This window comes from Salvia miltiorrhiza, chromosome 5 (assembly GCF_028751815.1).
Source record: "Salvia miltiorrhiza cultivar Shanhuang (shh) chromosome 5, IMPLAD_Smil_shh, whole genome shotgun sequence".
Lineage (NCBI taxonomy): Eukaryota > Viridiplantae > Streptophyta > Magnoliopsida > Lamiales > Lamiaceae > Salvia > Salvia miltiorrhiza.
The window spans coordinates 16,094,076-16,111,998 of NC_080391.1; positions in this window are offsets into that span (position 1 = coordinate 16,094,076).

Consider the following 17,923-nt stretch of genomic DNA (forward strand, 5'->3'; position numbering starts at 1 on the left):
ATTAAAACACATTAGCACTTCGAGGGTCCATTCGTCTGTTTTCAAACGCCTGAAATCCCTCCCAACCTTATACCAACTTTTCTTATATATATAAACTCAATGACCAACAAGAACTCATCATGCCTCACAATCCACCATTTTTTTACCCGAAAAATTTAACTTAATAAAATGATGGCATCCAGAATAGGAATCCTTATACCCACTTAATTGAAATTATTCCAAGTGTGACTAAAACTTAAATAAAGTACACCAATAAATTAATCCACGAAAAGCAATCAATTCAAATGTCAATTCATTTTTTAGAAAAGATATTATTCAACTAAATGTTATAAATAAATAAAATACATGCCTATGCCCAATCTATCTATACATATATATAATAGCAAAATAAATCCTATCCTACGTGGCGCCGTATAATCACTCTATTTTAATTTTCTTCAATTTTCATTCATTCTTATTTTTTTTCTAAATTTTTAATCAATTTCCATATCTGAAAAAGATTTATATTTGTATTTTATTTTATTATATAATATTAATTTAAGTTTATCACATCATACTCACAAATTAATATGTATATATATATATATATATATATATATATATATATATATATATATGATTGAATATGATTTCAAATTTGACTATGTTGTTTAAAGTTTGAGACGAGATTATTCTCACAACTTAATTATAGTTTCACAAATTCTAAACAAAATGATACTCACAAGTAAGTTATAATCTTCAAGCTCCATACAAGATGATGCTCAAAATTCAGATGTGGTATTTCAAACTCCAAAGAATATGATTTTCAAAATTTTGACGTTCAAATGTCATATGTGGTCTTTAGAGCTTCATATGATTATCTGGTCTTATTAGGTCCATATGAAATTATACTCAAATGACATATGTTTAATTAAATTATTTCTTTTACCTAAAAAAAAATTAAATTATTTCTTATCCGTCAAATTTAAAGAATTTGAACAAACTTAATACTTCCTCCGTCCCTCAAACATCTTCCTAAGAGAGGATAACACAGATTTTAATAAAAGTTAGTTATGTATTTGATAAGTGGAGAATGGGTCCCACAAAAAGTGAAATTATAAGAGTGATAGTTAGTGAAAGTGGAGAACGAGTCCCACAAAAAGTGAAATTGTAAGAATAATAATTAGTGAAATTGTTTCCAAAAATAGGTTAGGAAGATGTTTTGCGGACGAATCAAAATAGAAAAAAAAATGTTTGAGGGACGGAGAGAGTAAATATTATCGATATACGATTAACAGCAGATGCGACACATCAATCGTACATCATATCATACTTTAAATTTACATATTTTTTCTTCTAAAATCTTCACCCACATCAACTTTTTATAAACTTCATCAAATGAATATTTATATAAAAATGTATTTCTATTATCACAACCTACATTTAATTGACGATAGTGATTAAGATTAATATTATTTCAAATATTGTATTACTAATTTAATTTGATCATATCAAATTAATTAAAGAAATAATTTATATATAAATTATTTCATATGCTATAGTAATAAAAATAATATAAAATAATTATAAATGATGACATAAAATAATTCCCGTCGAATTTCGACGGGCTAGACGCTAGTTGCTCTTATTTGGATTATGGTCAATGGAGCGGGCGACTTGAGATTCAAAATTTATGAACTTTAATATTATCTGTTTTTCTATACTACACATATCAAATGCGAATTATCTAATAATGTTAATGTTAAATGTTAATAGGTAAAAATGTCCTAAGTTGTATGCTAAAAATATCCTATTTTATAAACTTAAGTATTTTATGTCCAAATTAAGCGAAGAACCTATTTTACCCTTTGATGTTGATGGATTTGCTCATTTTTTTATGAAAATCTTATACATTTGACCGTTTTGACAGCTATCAGTCAACGATTTGATAGCTATCAGTCCCGAATCATCTGACCGGCCGATAAAATCATGTGACTGCCCAGTGAAATGATCTGATCGTCTGGGCGGTCAAATAATCTAACCACTCACCGGCCGCATGTACTCTTGACTGATAGCTGTTAAATCGTTGACTGATAGCTGTCAAATATGTCAAATGTGTAAGACTTTCACAAAAAACCAAGCAAACCCATCAACATCAAGGGTATTTAAAAAATATGGCATATGAAGCTTATGTTTATAAAAAAGAATAGGGCATATGAAGCTTATGTTTATAAAAGAGAGTATTTTTCATATATAACTTGAGGAATAGGGCATTTTAAATTTTCACTCGTTAATGTTATTTGCCTTTCAGATTAGACAGTAAAAAAAAATTGTGTAAAGATCAGTTTCGAGAGATAGAAATTTTTTAAAAATAATGTTGTATGCCGTGTTTTTGTATAATAAATATCGTTTGATACGAGTGATTGGGGTGTAGTATAATATACTCCTTCTGTCCTATTATAGATGTCTCACTTTCTATAATAAGGTGTCTCATTACAAATGTCTCATTCCTTTTTTGGCTCTCTATATCTAATATTTAAATAATTTTCATCAACCCACTTTATCTACTAATTACACATTTCTTAATCTATGTGTCCAAAAGTAATAGGACGGAGGGAGTATTTATGACACTCTAATATCTTATTTGGTAAAAAGTAATACAAAACACACGATCTTTTACAAATTAAAAGCCCCAAAATATTATACTGATTTGAGGAATTCTGTATACCACCTACGAAGGTGGTATACGTAATATAAATCTTAATTATAACTATTACTAACTTTATATAATTTTAATACGTTATACCAAACAACATACTTCCTCCTGTCCTAAAAAGTTTGTCTCATTTTTTTTTGAGATGTCCCTAAAAAGTTTGTCACAATCTCCTTATTTTGTATTTTTGTACATGACCTCGTCATCGACTTTTTAATTACAATTTTTTAAACACTATTTTTATAAATGATATCGTCATAATTTTTTTCTTATTTTTTTATTAAAATTCGTGCCGTTTCTTTTGGAATAAATATTTATTATGTATTAATTTTTTATAAGTGATCTATTAAAATGAGAAGTTTAAATAAGAAAACATGATATATTGAATTTAGATGAATAAAGTAGAATTGTCCCCAATGAGACATCAAGCGGTGCAACCTCTTGTGTGTAAACAGTAAATTTCCGGATTCAAACCCCACTGCTCCCCCTCCCCAACTCCCCCAAGTAAAAATAAAATAAAATGAATAAAGTAGAATTTAGGGAGAGACGAAGATTGCAGGAGTTCTTCCCTGGTTTTGTGATCGAAGCTATTTGCTCGATCAAAATCCCGAATGAAGATAAAGAAGATTCGTTGTACTGGGCATACGACGATAAAGGGCGCTATGGGATCAAATCCGGTTTCTTGCTGGCTACGGGCTTCTATGAAACTCACCAGCACACTGCTTCTCCTTCGTCGGACCTGAGCGGAAAGCGCTTGTGGGGCTTAAACTTACTCCCAAAGGTTAAGCACTTCGGGTGGCGAGCTCTGAATAATTTTCTTGCAATAGATGGTAATCTCTTTCGTCACCATATCTCTTGCTCAGGTATTTGCTGCTGGTGTAAGCAAGCTTGGGGCTCAACTTCGCACTGCCTCTTGTGGTGTTACAAGGTTCGACCCCTTTGAAAAGAAACTGATTTTTGGAGTGTTATTCGCTCCTCTAAACATCTGCCTCTGGAAGATTTATGCAGGGTGATTGATGATTCTTTGGGGTCCGAAGGCTTGGAGAGATGGATTTTCTTGCTATGGTATGTTTGGAGATTTCTTTGTGGTTTGAAACATGGGAAGAGAGTGAAGACTCGGGGGTTTTCTTTGAGCTCGGGTGAGACTATGCTTAATGAATTTCAGAATGCCAGAGATCGAATTCTTTTTAAGGAGCAAGCTTTGCCGCGGGAGGGGGTTGACTTCTGGTTTCCGCCGCCCCTGGAGGTTCTTCGCCTTGACGTCGACGTTGCATACAAGAGGAAGGGCGGCGGGTTGGCGCGGGGTTCGTGCTTCGCGATTCATCCGAAAATCTTGTGGCGGCAGGGTGTCAACATATCGGTTTTACAGCTACTGTCCTTCTGGGCGAGTTACATGCGATGATGATAGCTATTGGCTTTTGTTTAGCTAATGATTTTGGCCCAGTTTTGCTCTTTTCGGATTCTTTGTTGGCTATTCACTCAGTTGTTGACACCCATCAAGGCTCGGACTCTCTCTGTGATGACTTGTGGGATGCTTTTGCTCATGCCCGTAAGCATGTTGTCCTCGATTTCTTTCATGCGCGGCGCGATGCTAATAGAGCAGCGCACACTTTAGCTCACTTTGCACTTTGTGTAAATGATGTAATGATTTGGAAGTCAAATTTTCCCACTTGACTTTCGGATATTGCCATTTCCGATTTGTCTTAATACAAGTTCTGGTTTTCCTCTAAAAAAGAAGAATAAGAATGAAATTCTTTGAATTGAGAACAAATAATTATTGTGATGGCTGGAATATATAATGATGAATAATGAATAATGATTTTCTCGATGCCCCCACCCTGACACAGTGACACTAATCTAGAGAAATTCTAGCCAGCCCCAAAAATATTTCTTTAAATCGGAATAAAATCACGAAAACCTTTTTTGAGAGACAAATTTGACACCATATAGTTCATGACAACCACAACCTAATTCTCTACTTCTGCCTTTTTCCCACTTAAACAACATCAATTATTTTACATCACGCAATGACAATACGTGATTTTGTGAATGGGAAATTATATGGAGCCATAATTATGGCTGCCATAATACCCTTAAAATTTTATGGAAATAATTTATTACTAAAATACCCATTAATTAATTTTGATATATGATAGAAAGGCCAACCGTCCAATTTCCAAACATATATAGCAAAGCTTTTGAAAAGGAAAAGAAGACCAAAATTGTGGCGTGATTAATCAGTTCTTGATATTCAGTATCAAATTTTCGCCCCATCATATCAATTATCTGACATATAATATTATATACACACACTTTCTATAATGCAAAAAAACAATGAAAAATAAATTATCATACAATTCTTCCTCTTTAATTCTCTCTTCATCACACACACAGCCACACGTGAGAGAACTAAATAATTATGAAATTAAATCTATTTTATGAGAATAACATAATGAGAATATTTTAAGGAAATATTTTATGAGAATAACATAATGAAACCGTGAGTTTATTGAAAACAATTTCACAATCATTTTTTTCCCTCAAAACCGTGAGTTTCGATATCCAAAAAACAAAATATCATGACTCAACAACAAGATGATGATCGTATGTATGAATTGTTTGGTACTGATATTGAAAATGAAACAATCAACGACGATACTAACAGTCCGCAGACATTCTATGAGATGTTGGAACATGGACCTCGATTCGGCATGAAGTTCGACTCTAAGGAAAGCCTTTTAATTTGAAGCCTATCAAGCATTTGCAAAGGTACAAAGTTTTTGCGTTTCAGTTCGAAATTCAAAGAATGATAAGTATTTTATGATATCATGTGATATAGACCGAAAGGGAATTGTTATGAAATATACAAAATAAAAATCAATTGTCATGCTCATGTAAATGCTATAAAACGTGAAACTGGTCGTTGGGCGGTTTCGACTGTGCATGCAAACCACAATCACGAACTTAATCCGAGTTTATCTCTTTTAAGAAAGTAAATGATTTTTTTTAATTCAATGAAGTGAAATTATTTTGAATTGACATTTTCACATTCTTACTTTCTTTTTTTTTACATAGGAATAGACGCTTCATGAAAAAAATTAATCATCTTAAGTTCAAATTATGTGAGTGACAAATTACTTTTAATGAACTACTTTGATTATATATAATATTGACATTATGAGTTATTTTGTTTAAACAATTTTAATTTAGAATATTTGGATGTTTTTGCCCCTTCTATACTATTATTATATAGATATATATTAGATTAAATCAATGAACATTCATAGACCATAATATCTTATCTATTATAGATTAAAATCAATATATATATATATATATATACATATTGTATGATATATATCATTTATATAACATAATATATTATTAATTTAATTGTATATAAGTAAATCTTCTTAAGTTTATTACATGCCACAATAGAAATAACATTCAATTAAAATATTAAAATTAATTTGTTGTCATGAGTAATGTCATTGTAACATTAATTATTAATTGTTGATTTAAAATTATCAATACATAAACTCAAGTATGAAGGATATTGGTCTCATAATCAACAATAATCAATTGCATTTTTTTAGGTAATTTTTTTAGACGATATTTTCTTAGATAAATTAATACGAAAACTATCAACAAATTTTTGTTAGTATGTTTTTTCTTCTAAAAAGCAAGTACGAATTAGTTTTTTTTTTAAAGCAAGTACGAACTCTTATGTATTTTCTCATTTTTACTGTTTTAAAAATACCATAAACAAGGTATAATTGTATATGATATGATAGTATATTTGTCTTTCTGTACTAACTAGTGGTGCACCCGTGCTTCGCACGGCATGTAAATTTCATACATTTTAATATTTAAGTTTTTTATATTGCAGTTAAGCTCAACCACCCGTGCGTACCACCTGTGCTTCGCACAGTATGTGAATTTTATACATTTTAGCATTTAAGTTTTCTATATTACAGCTGAGCTCAACCAAATACCCTATAAATATTAAACAATTTATAAGTTATTCAGGGGCTTATAAGGTCTTTCAAAGTGTTTGGCAAAATAAACTCTTAAAGAGCTTATAAGCTGTAAAATTAAGCAGGTTATAAGCTTCTAAAAAATAAGTTTCTCTACGCCAGTTTTTTTTTTTTTTTTTCTTGTAACTAGTAATCATTATTATAAAATAACTCAATTGTGATTTTTTTTTTCATTTGATTTCATTCTAATTCATTTCTTTTCGATTTTCTCTCTCTAATATTTCAGCTGCACTCTAAACTCTAAATCCTAAATCTGGGCCTATATTTCTATTCAATCACATTAATGTCATATTAACGATTAAAATTCTTCAGCTATACCCTGAACCCCGACGCTATATCCCATTTGAATTAATGATGGAGTGTGATAATGGTGGGAGAAAAGTTGTGAGAGTGGGGGAAAAGAGGAGGGACGAAAATGAAGAGAGGTGGAGAGAGTGAGAGCTTTTCTTGCCTTGGTATTTTTTTTGGAGTGAAATTGAGTGAGTGGGAACAGTTATCAGCCAACTCTTGGCTTTAGGAAGGGGTGGGGCACGAAATTTAGGGTAGGGTAGAGGGGGGGTGGCTTCCACCAATGCATGGATGCATTGGAGGTCACATTCTACTAGTTCCCATGCAATTTTAATCATTATGTTGGCAAAAATAATAAAATAAGGGTGACTGATCACATGTGGGCTTGGGCTTGAAAATTGGGCTGATATTTAACTAAATAATGAGGCCTAAAATAGGCCCAAGGCTTGTCCAAAAATCGGCCCACCCTTCGGCCCTTTCTACGAGCCCGTTCTCGCTCAAACCCGTTTTAAAAACAAACACATATTAAACTAAATATGCACTTTGCTTTTCATACCTTGAAATAAAAAGTATGCATGTATATACATAATGATTTAAATCAACATCACACGGAAATATCAAATAATCATCTTCTTATTTTTCCATTTTTCTTAAGAGAAAACCTAGGCATCAAGACTCATTAAATCATCGCGAGGATAATTATTCTGTTTAATCGGGAATTAGGGACCTATCATATCGTAATAATATCAATATGATATTATGAATCCTAGGATCGAAAATTCGGGGTATTACACTTTTTCTTATTTTGGATACTCGATTATTTTCTGGCCAAACTTTGTGTCTGGAATGACATCGCTTCCATCCAACTATAATATATATATATATATATATATATATATATATTTAAAATTAAAGCGTAAAATAAGAATTTTATTGAAAGTTGATTAATTTATATGTCATTAGCTTTTTTATAAATAGTTTGTAATATTTAAAAGTGCCGAAAGTGATGACTTGGTTTATATTCACTTGTGCTGGTTAAGAAATATCTTTGGAAGTTGAAATTTTCCATGAGAGCAGCTCCAAAAAAGTTAAATAAAAGCACCTTATTAACAGTGTTGCATTAAATTAAATGCTTCAGAACTGTTGCACCAGTCAATTACCATGTTAAAAGTTGCCATAATACAGTGAATGTAAGTAACCGGGGCGTGGTAATTACCCATGTGGTATATATTGACCCTTTTGGTGTAAAGTAATTAGTTCACAATATATAAGGGAACAATTTTTAATTAATTAAGGTAAGAAATAAATGTAAGGGTAATACTGTAAAATAATAAATTAATTATTAAGAATAATTACACATATAATTATAACAAACATAAAATGACTAATTTGACCCATTATGGCTGCCATAATTATGGCCATTTAGCACTACCCTTTGTGAATTATAGAACGCTGGGGTCCACATATAATTTCGTACATAGTTTCGCAAAATAATCTACACACTACTTAAAATGTTTGTTAAGAATTCTATATCGAAGCCGGCAATTAAGAATCTACGTGTATTATACACTAATTTTATTTTTAACACGTGCACGAAAAAAATTTCTACTTATTTTTGAACTATATCTCATCATTTATAATACTTTATGTTAAAATAAATAACTTATTTAAAGCTATAATTACTTTATAACTAATGGAATTAAAAAGTATTTTTAGAATTTACATGTTGAATAGATTAATTTTGTCACAGCCCGCCCTAACTAGGGATAGTTAGACCGAGTGATCCACGACTAGGGATGGGGTTAAAGAAGAAGGGGAAGAAAAGGGGCGTCATTTATAGCCGTAAAACTTACTCATCTTAATAAAACTCGTCATTTTTATTCATTAATACTCAATTGAAAACAGTCTATGAAAGACAGCATAAAACTTAATTAATATCATTAATCAAGTTATACATCATATGAAACCATTCTCTTAAGACTCAAAGTATGACATAACATACTATAACATCAACAACATCTTGCAGCGGAAAGTAGCTAGACATATGTATGAAGACATATTCTAGACAGGTTAACTATTTATTAACAACCCTGGAGACTCCGCTCATTGCAGCACCATCATCACATCAGCTCAACCTGCACATTTAGAAAACATATGCAGGGCTGAGTACAAAAGCACTCAGTGGGCACGTATGCCTAGGTATAAAAATACATGCTTCAAAACTGTAAATTGTCATGCCATCATAATCAGTACAGCAAGGGAGTTTTTCGCTAAAAAGGCCCAAGCTTACTAAGTTCATTTGTGATTCTTAAAGTTCGTCTGATCAGACTAAGTTCTTTTGTAATCTATCATATCTGAAACTGTGTGTCGGAGAGGTGGCCACCTCTCACGGTCACTTGACCGGCCAACCCGCTAGATGACTCACGGTCACTGGTGTACACTAGCCCTGGCAGGATAGCTATCAACTGCTCAGGACCCGAATTCGATTGCATCATTGGCAAAGCCAAAGCAGATAGATATCATACTAAAATTTAAACATTTTATGGCAAGACAACAGTTGTAATATTTTCCAGTTCAAAGATTTGTAACGAAATAACTTGTTCAAAGGTAGCATTAAACTCGTTTGATAGATATATAAAACTGAAATTAACAGTTAAATCATCTCATGCATTCATTCGTATAAGAGGCCTACGACACGCAGGGGATCTCTATATACGTATAGTAAAAGTAATGCCCACCTCGTTGTGTCTCTGTATCAATGAGTAACGTCACTCTCTCCCTCAAGTCGTTACTTCCCAAAAGGACCTTCATCGTTATGAAGAATTGGTGAGAAGTTATAAAAGAAACCTCGATTAATAATCTAATCTCTTTTATGAAACATTAGTATCTCTAATGTTCATCTCTCTTGATTGATAATCAATATAACAATTATTATCTCTCGTCATTACTCATTAATTATAACATCCTTATGTTATAATTAGCAGTGCTTCAATTAAAAGAAATATTTAACACATCGAAAAGTCCACTTTCTTAGCAGATCTATTCGCTCTCATCTCGTCTAATTAACCGATTAGAAAGTTAAACTTTCCATTAGGCATGTATTTGAGTCACGGGTCAACAAGAATTGACTATGCTCAAATTCTAATTTCACTAAAAATTTCGGCATGACCTATTCATATATAATGTCAGCCACGAGATTTCAACGCGTGAATCTCACTACGTGAACTCGTCTCTCGACTCAAAACTTAACATCTTGACATCTTTTCAACGCAAACCAAACAATTCAAAATCATCAAAACTCTTTATCAGTAAACTATCATTTATACTCAACACCAATTGTTCGAGTGTCAGATACCAACATTTATGTGCGTTAATCATAACTCTCACAACTCACACCATTTAGTCATATCGTATCATCCATCAAAACAAATATAATCAAGTTGTTTTCTAGAAAGTTTTGCTGTTTTTGTGTCATCTTTAAAAATTCATAACAACCAACTCAATCATCATAAACTCTCATACCAATTGATCTCAAAAACTTCAGGAAGTGTAGTTCACTCTAAAAATGGTAGTTAACCAAAAAGGTTAAAGGTTTTTGGAGATATTGCTCTTTCAGTGCAGGCTGTCAAAGATTGACAGTTTCTGCCAATTTTGTTTAGGCCATTAGAAACCAAGGCAAACCTTAATAAAATTCCATCAAATTTAATCATCCAAAACTAAAGGTATCCTTGAAGATTTGGTTAAAATTTCACAAGAGAAAACGTTCATATGATCTGCCAAATAAACAATGAAACTCATACACTTTTACTGTTGGACAAATATGACAGCAGAACAGGGCATTTTTGAAATAATAAACTGCTCTGTTTCAGAGGTCATAAAAATCGAAATCTTATGTTTTTAGAAAAGTATTGAAGTCTAGTTTCGTTTAAAAAAAACGGTGATGCAAAATCCTTCATGGATTAATAGATATAAACGTTTTTGTAAAGTCTACCAATAGTTGACAGATTTTGTCAAGGATTTTTCAAAATATCTTTAAAATAGCAAACATCATCCAAAAGACATGAAATTTTGCAGCAACGAAATACACATATCATAGATAAACATATTAAAATTTCAGAGCCATCAAGCAATGAAAACTCATCGAAACATAAGCTTGAAACTGCTGTAAAATTTTGACAGAATTCCAGTTTTAATTTCGTTCAACAATTATCATCCATAAATTGTAAATCAATTAGCATGCTCATGTGATATCGTAGAACACATATACGCAATAATATTCATTATGCAACGTCTCAAACTTCACGAATTTAAATAATCATACTCTAAAAATTTATACAATTTTCGTGCTTGGAAAAATACGAATTTAATATATATCGATTCTAGCATACCCCTAAGCACAAATATCAAGTCAAAACGATCAAACAAAAATCGAAAGACAAGCTAATATGTGAAAAACGGGGCTGCCCTCATGGGTTTCATAGCTACGGTTCGTTCCGTTCTTACTCCCTTCATTAAACATGCTCAACATTTACCCAAGAACAACATACTAAAATTTCACGACGATCCGACGTCGTTTCAAAATAAAGTCGAGAATCGACGTTTTTCGACGTCGACGAAAATCGAAAATAAAACCATCAAAACGTAGGTAAAGATCTTACCTACTTAGATACGTGATCGAAAAGATGATCGGCGCTCGTCTCGGTGCTCAAATCGGAGGTCAAAAGCTCCGTCCAAGCTTAAATGGAAAATGGCGTGTGTAGTGTGTGTTTTAGGTGTTGTGTGTGTGAATATGTGAGTTGTGTGTGTGGTGTGGGCTGATATAGCGTGAGTTAGTGAGGGGAAAGGGGTTTTGGGAGGTTTGGGGGTGGTTAGGGGTAGGGTAGGTTAGATATTTAGGATATTAACCCGTTAGTCGTTAAATATCTCGTATCGTCTCGTTTTAACAACTAACAACCCATACTCTTTGTTACTCGCCCTCTCAACCTCTACTCACTTTCATTGCACTCGTAATTCTATATAAATATAGAAAACGCAAGCTCGTTCTCAAAATTCTGATAAACGAGCTCGGTTCGTTTATCGAGAAATCCCGATTTACTATTCACTCGTCGTCCAAAAATAAAAACTTTCATTATTGGACTTGTATCGAAAAACTAAGAATATTTCTCGACGACGTGCACGTAAGATTTTGAAAGTCGACAAAAAGACGAAATAGCAGTATTTTACTATTCATCGTCAAAAAGTCAAAATTTTCAAAAACGTCTTAACGGACTCAGATCTCACTTCCGAGTTCATCGTTCTCATTCAAATAATTATCTCGAATTATTCAAATACTCAAACTCAAATACGGATATAAAATCCCACATCATTCTCACATCATCGAAAGAACATCTCAACATCTTAAAAAAATAACAAGAAAACTTCATATAACTCCTCATCTATTTACAAAGTAAATCAAACAAGGGATCTAAACCCTAATTACTCAAACTCAAGCAATTAAACACGTCATCAAAAGCCCGGGTATTACAAATTTGGTATATTTACTTGTTCAAATTTATAAAGAATTGAATGAGTAATTAATGCCCAAAGATAGCCACTGTTCGGACCACATGTTTGCCCAAACAGTGCACGTGACAGTGGTTAAGGACAGAAGAGACACGATGGTTCGGACCACCTGTTTGCTTAAACCTACGTGGCAGCGGTTAAGGACCGAAGAGGCACGCTGGTTCGTACCACCTGTTTGCCCAAACAGTACACCCCTTCGGACATAAAAGACACATCTCTTCGAACAAGAAGGGTGCACCTCTTCGGACTGAAAAGTCACGTCTGTTCAAGGAAATCCCTGGAACACTATAAATAGGGCCATCCAGAATGAGATTAAACACATTAACGAATTCAGATAATCAACTTGTCATATTAGTTTTGTTTACATACTCAGTCCCGAGTGTCAAGCCGTTCGACCGGATAGCGATCTCCTAGTGCTAAGGACTCGTCTAGGGCTGTCAAAATGGGCCGAAAATGGCCCGGTCCGATAGGCCCGCCCGTAGTTTTGGCCGGGCTGGGCTAGGATTTTCAAAGCCCAAAAAACACCGAGCCTCCCTGGCCCGCGGGCCAAAAAGCCCGTCGGGCTTTTCGGCCTAAATCGGCCCGTCAATATAGAAGGTGAAAATTTCGAAAATTTATATCTCCTCCCAAATTCCAATGGACCCAACCCAATCTAAGTCCATTTCTTCAATTGACGACAATGACGAGTCGAAGTCTAACTTAGGATTTAAATTAGCAATCAACAATCAATATTAAATTATTTTTACTTGAAAGATTTATTTATTTTTGGTGGTTGTTATTTGATTCCAGTTGATTTGATTACTGTATTAATTAATTTGTGAATAAATCGTTTTCAGTTTTTGTTGTTTTTGCAATTAGTTTTTGTTTTTTTACTTGTATTCATATTGTTTACATTTAGTTTTAGTCATATTTGTTTGCATTTAATTTTTGTCAATTACGTAATTTAGATGTAGATTGTTTAAGGCCCTTTTTGTTTCATCGAATTTGTCTTCAATTTTTTTCTTTAAATTTGATTTAATTTATTAATTTTTGGAACTATATATATATATATATATATATTAATTTATCAATTTTTGGCCCGTTTTGGCCCGACCCACCCGGCGGCCCGTATAGGGCCGGGCTGGGCTTCAATGTTCAAGGCCCGCTGAAATTTTGGGCCGGCCCGACTCGGCCCAAAAAGTTGCCTAGGCCCACTGGGTTGGGCCGGCCCGGCCCGCAAGGTTTGACAGCTCTAGACTCGTCTATCATCCATAAACCGTTGTATCTTGGGGGCAATTACTGTAGATCCACGAGCACAGAGAGGAAGTAATTTTGCCTTACGGAGAGAGAATTTATTCTCGCATCGATTCTGCATCTTTTCCATTTATCGTCATTCTATTTTCTACACTACCAAATAACACTTCATTTACTCTTATTTTACATATTTTGACCACTCTCAATATACTTAACAATTTTTTCTTCACTCTTAATACATCGCAACAACCTTTAATACATCACAACAACCTTTTTTAAAATCCGTGTCACTCCATTTTAGGAAGTTACTTCATGACGAAATTATTATTTTTATTAAAATAATTAATCGTAATAGAAATAAATTAAAATTAAATGCGTAAAAGTTCAAAAATTACAAACTAATAAAAATAAAAAATATGACAAACCAAGAACATAATTTACAGTAATCGAAATATGAATTCATAGAGAATTTTATTGTGTATATAGTTATAACAATACTAGTGTCTATTAATAGATAATAAAGGTTTTTTTTTTCCTATTTTTAATATAATAAGCAAAAGATACTTAATATTTATTGCTTCCTCCATCCCATATGAATGTGCATTATTTTTAGGTGACATGATTTTTAATAAATATTTAAATAGGTGACATGTTTTTCAATAAATTTTTAAACAAATGTTCAACACTCGTCACAAAATGAGGCATGAGACCACAAGGTTGGCCTTGTGTTTGTGGCAGTCCATGGTCAGTTGGCCAAAATAATTTTTATTTTATTTTTTATTTGAAGAACAATATTGAGATGGCGGTCTGCCATTTCCATAAAATATTTCGTTATTGCTGGTCTTAGCAATATTTTTTACGAATTTTTGTTTAGAAACACTTTTTTTCGTCCATGAAGGCCTATCATTTTTAAGTAAATGACTTAATTTATCATATATTCATTAAATAATTTAACAAAAAGATGTACTAATTCCTCCGTCTCACAAAAATATGAACATTTTTCTATTTTAGGGTGTCACACAAATACATGAACATTTCTATTTTGATACACTACCCCACCACAATCCCTTTACTTTTCATCTCCACTTTTCATAAAGTGGACCCCTTTTAAACTCACAATACACTTTTATGTAATATTTCTTAAAACTCGTGTTATTTACAAATATTCATGTTTTTGTGAGACGGAGAGAGTATTATTTAATCAAATATTTTAATTTATAATTTTTTTAACAATGAATAGAGCGAATTTTTGTTTAGGATTTGAGGTCTATTTTTATTAAAAAGGCCCAACGTGGCCCAAGTGAATTACTTAGTTTTTTTTTTATATATACTAGTATTTACCAAGTAGTTCGACAAAAAGATATAATATTATTATTATCTAGTCAAATCTTTTTTATTAATATTTTTTTCTCAACTATAAATAGAGAATCCTAATTTAAGAATTGTCACACGGTCAAGTTCACTTATTTGTGGAATGTTCATTTTGATTTGTTGTATTTCAAGTTATCATCTCTTCTTGTATATTCGTCATATATATTCATTAGTGGTCACATTTAAGCAAAATACATAGATAATGAGTGTGTCTGTGTGTGTATAGAAACACACGTTTATTTGGATCTCCAACCATCAATATAATGTGATGGGAATCTATGATGCCACTTGTTTCCTTTCGCCACACCATATGCGGTTTCTTCATGTTCACACATGTGTGTGGTTTTGGATGGATGATGGCATGCATTCACACATATATATATAGGGAGAGGTTCAAGAAAGAACTATAAATAAAAGAAGTCCGGAGAACCATTTTCAGCCATTCGATCATCAAGATCTACGGTGGATGCATCATCTTGTTGGATGAATATAGAACCTGGGTTCGAATCCTAAATGGAGCATTTTTTTTAAATTTTTTTAGTGCATTAATTTTAACAGCGAATGCATTAATTTTTACAGTGAATGCATTAGATTTGATAGTTCTCCCGTTCTCACAAATAATGTAGTTCTCTCTAGAACCACACCCTATATATATATATATATATATATATATATATATATATAGGAGTGGGCTACCGTGAGAGCACATTTTAAAATAAGAAATAAGAGCAATTTTTAATATATGAATTTTATGTAGAACACGTATGAATTCGTTGTATAAAGGTACGAATTGTGAAAAATAAATTTTTGCTGCATTTGGGATTCGAACTCAAGACCATAAATCCATCCAACAGGATTACGAATCAACCGTAGATCTTGATGATCTAAGGGCTGAAAATGATTCTTAGGAGAGCTAAAATAAGTTCACTTCTTAGGATATAAACTAAGAATCATTTTCAGCCCTTAGATCATCAAGATCTACGGTTGATTCGTAATCCTGTTGGATGGATTTATGGTCTTGAGTTCGAATTCCAAAGGCAGCAAAAATTTATTTTTCACAATTCGTACCTTTATACAGCGAATTCATACGTCTTCTACATAAAATTCATACATTAAAAATTGCTCTTATTTCTTATTTTAAAATGTGTTCTCACGGTAGCCCACCCCTATATATATATATATATATATATATATATTTCTACGTCAATGTGTCTTTAATTATTATTTATTGTTTTTTAACTGAATAACGTTATTTTTCTTGAAATGTCTGATAGAAATTAAGGGTTTATGAGACACGCTTAAGTTTTAGAAATCACATATTATAAAATGTTGATAGCCCATAACTGTGACCATGTATGATGCCTGTTCATATATATATGAATTCACGCGTTTGCAAACTTTATTTTTTGACAAATTATATAAATGATTTATAACCAACAATCCTGTATATGATAGGTCTCGATCTAGAAATAGAAGACATTGATGACATTCAAACTAGCTAGCAATATATTAGTTACTACATTTTATCTACCAACTAAGTCATGTTACAGTAAATTAATCAAAAAGATTAACATAATTTTAAACAAATGGATCATCAAACAAGAGTTTAGTAAAGTAAAACGTTTATACTCAAGAGAGGTATTTTGCTAGAGAATGGCGATCATTTTTGCCCCATCTGTTCTTCCCAGCTGGAATCCACCAATCATATCCTCTTGTTGTGCCCTTTCTTTGATCTGGTTTAGAAGCATATTTTTAAGTGGTTAATCCACCAATCATATCGTCTTGTTATGCCTTTTCTTTGATCTGGTTTAAAAGCATATTTTTAAGTGGTTAAAAGTTCCCTCTTTTTACTCTTCATCGATTCTTGAACATTTATATGAAGCTATTGAGAAAGAAGGAAGCAAATATAAAAATCTGATATGCAACATCGTTTGACAATGTGTTTGTTGGAAGATTTGAAAAGCCAGAAACGATAGAGTTTTCAATGACTAAAATCATGATTCTAGAACAGTGAATGGTATCATCATTAGTATGAGGAGATGTTTGAAAATTTTCTTCTCCAATAGCTTTTGTTACTCATCACACGATTAATTGTTGGATCCTTTTAGTTGTTGTCCATCTAAGTGATTGTAAGCTCATTTTTTATTTTTGATTGTCTGTTGTGTCTTTTGTATGGGTTGAGTATTCTTTGTAGTCCTTCATCTTTAATTTTATTTATTATACCTTTCAAAAATAAAAGTAAAAAGTTTATAGACTTAAAAACACAATAATTAGTTCCAACGAGTCCAACATTATTACCACTTTTGATTTAACATTACTTTGTGGCATACGTACATTCTTTCAAAGTCAGATTTTCTCCATGTCTACTACCATTTCTTGAAATTTGGGTAATACCCACAAAACTACTGACCATCAAAATTCCTTGCTTGTTGGGGCAAAAAGATTAAATAATATTGAATAATAGAAAGAAATTTATCTTTCTTGAGGGGAAACGTTTCTTTTCTTAGTGATGGTTTCACCTCATAAATAGTGATATTGACCCTTTTCTTATAACAACGTTTGGGGTGGGGAAAGAAGACTTTTCTCATTAGTTGACAGATATATTCGCACAATAAGCATGATTGTTGATTGCTTCGCTTTCAAGAAAGTGGAGTCAAATGATATTGTTATACTACATATTTACACAACGTGTAAGATGTTATTAGTTGTTTTTAGATGTTTTAGATTTCTTTTTTAATTT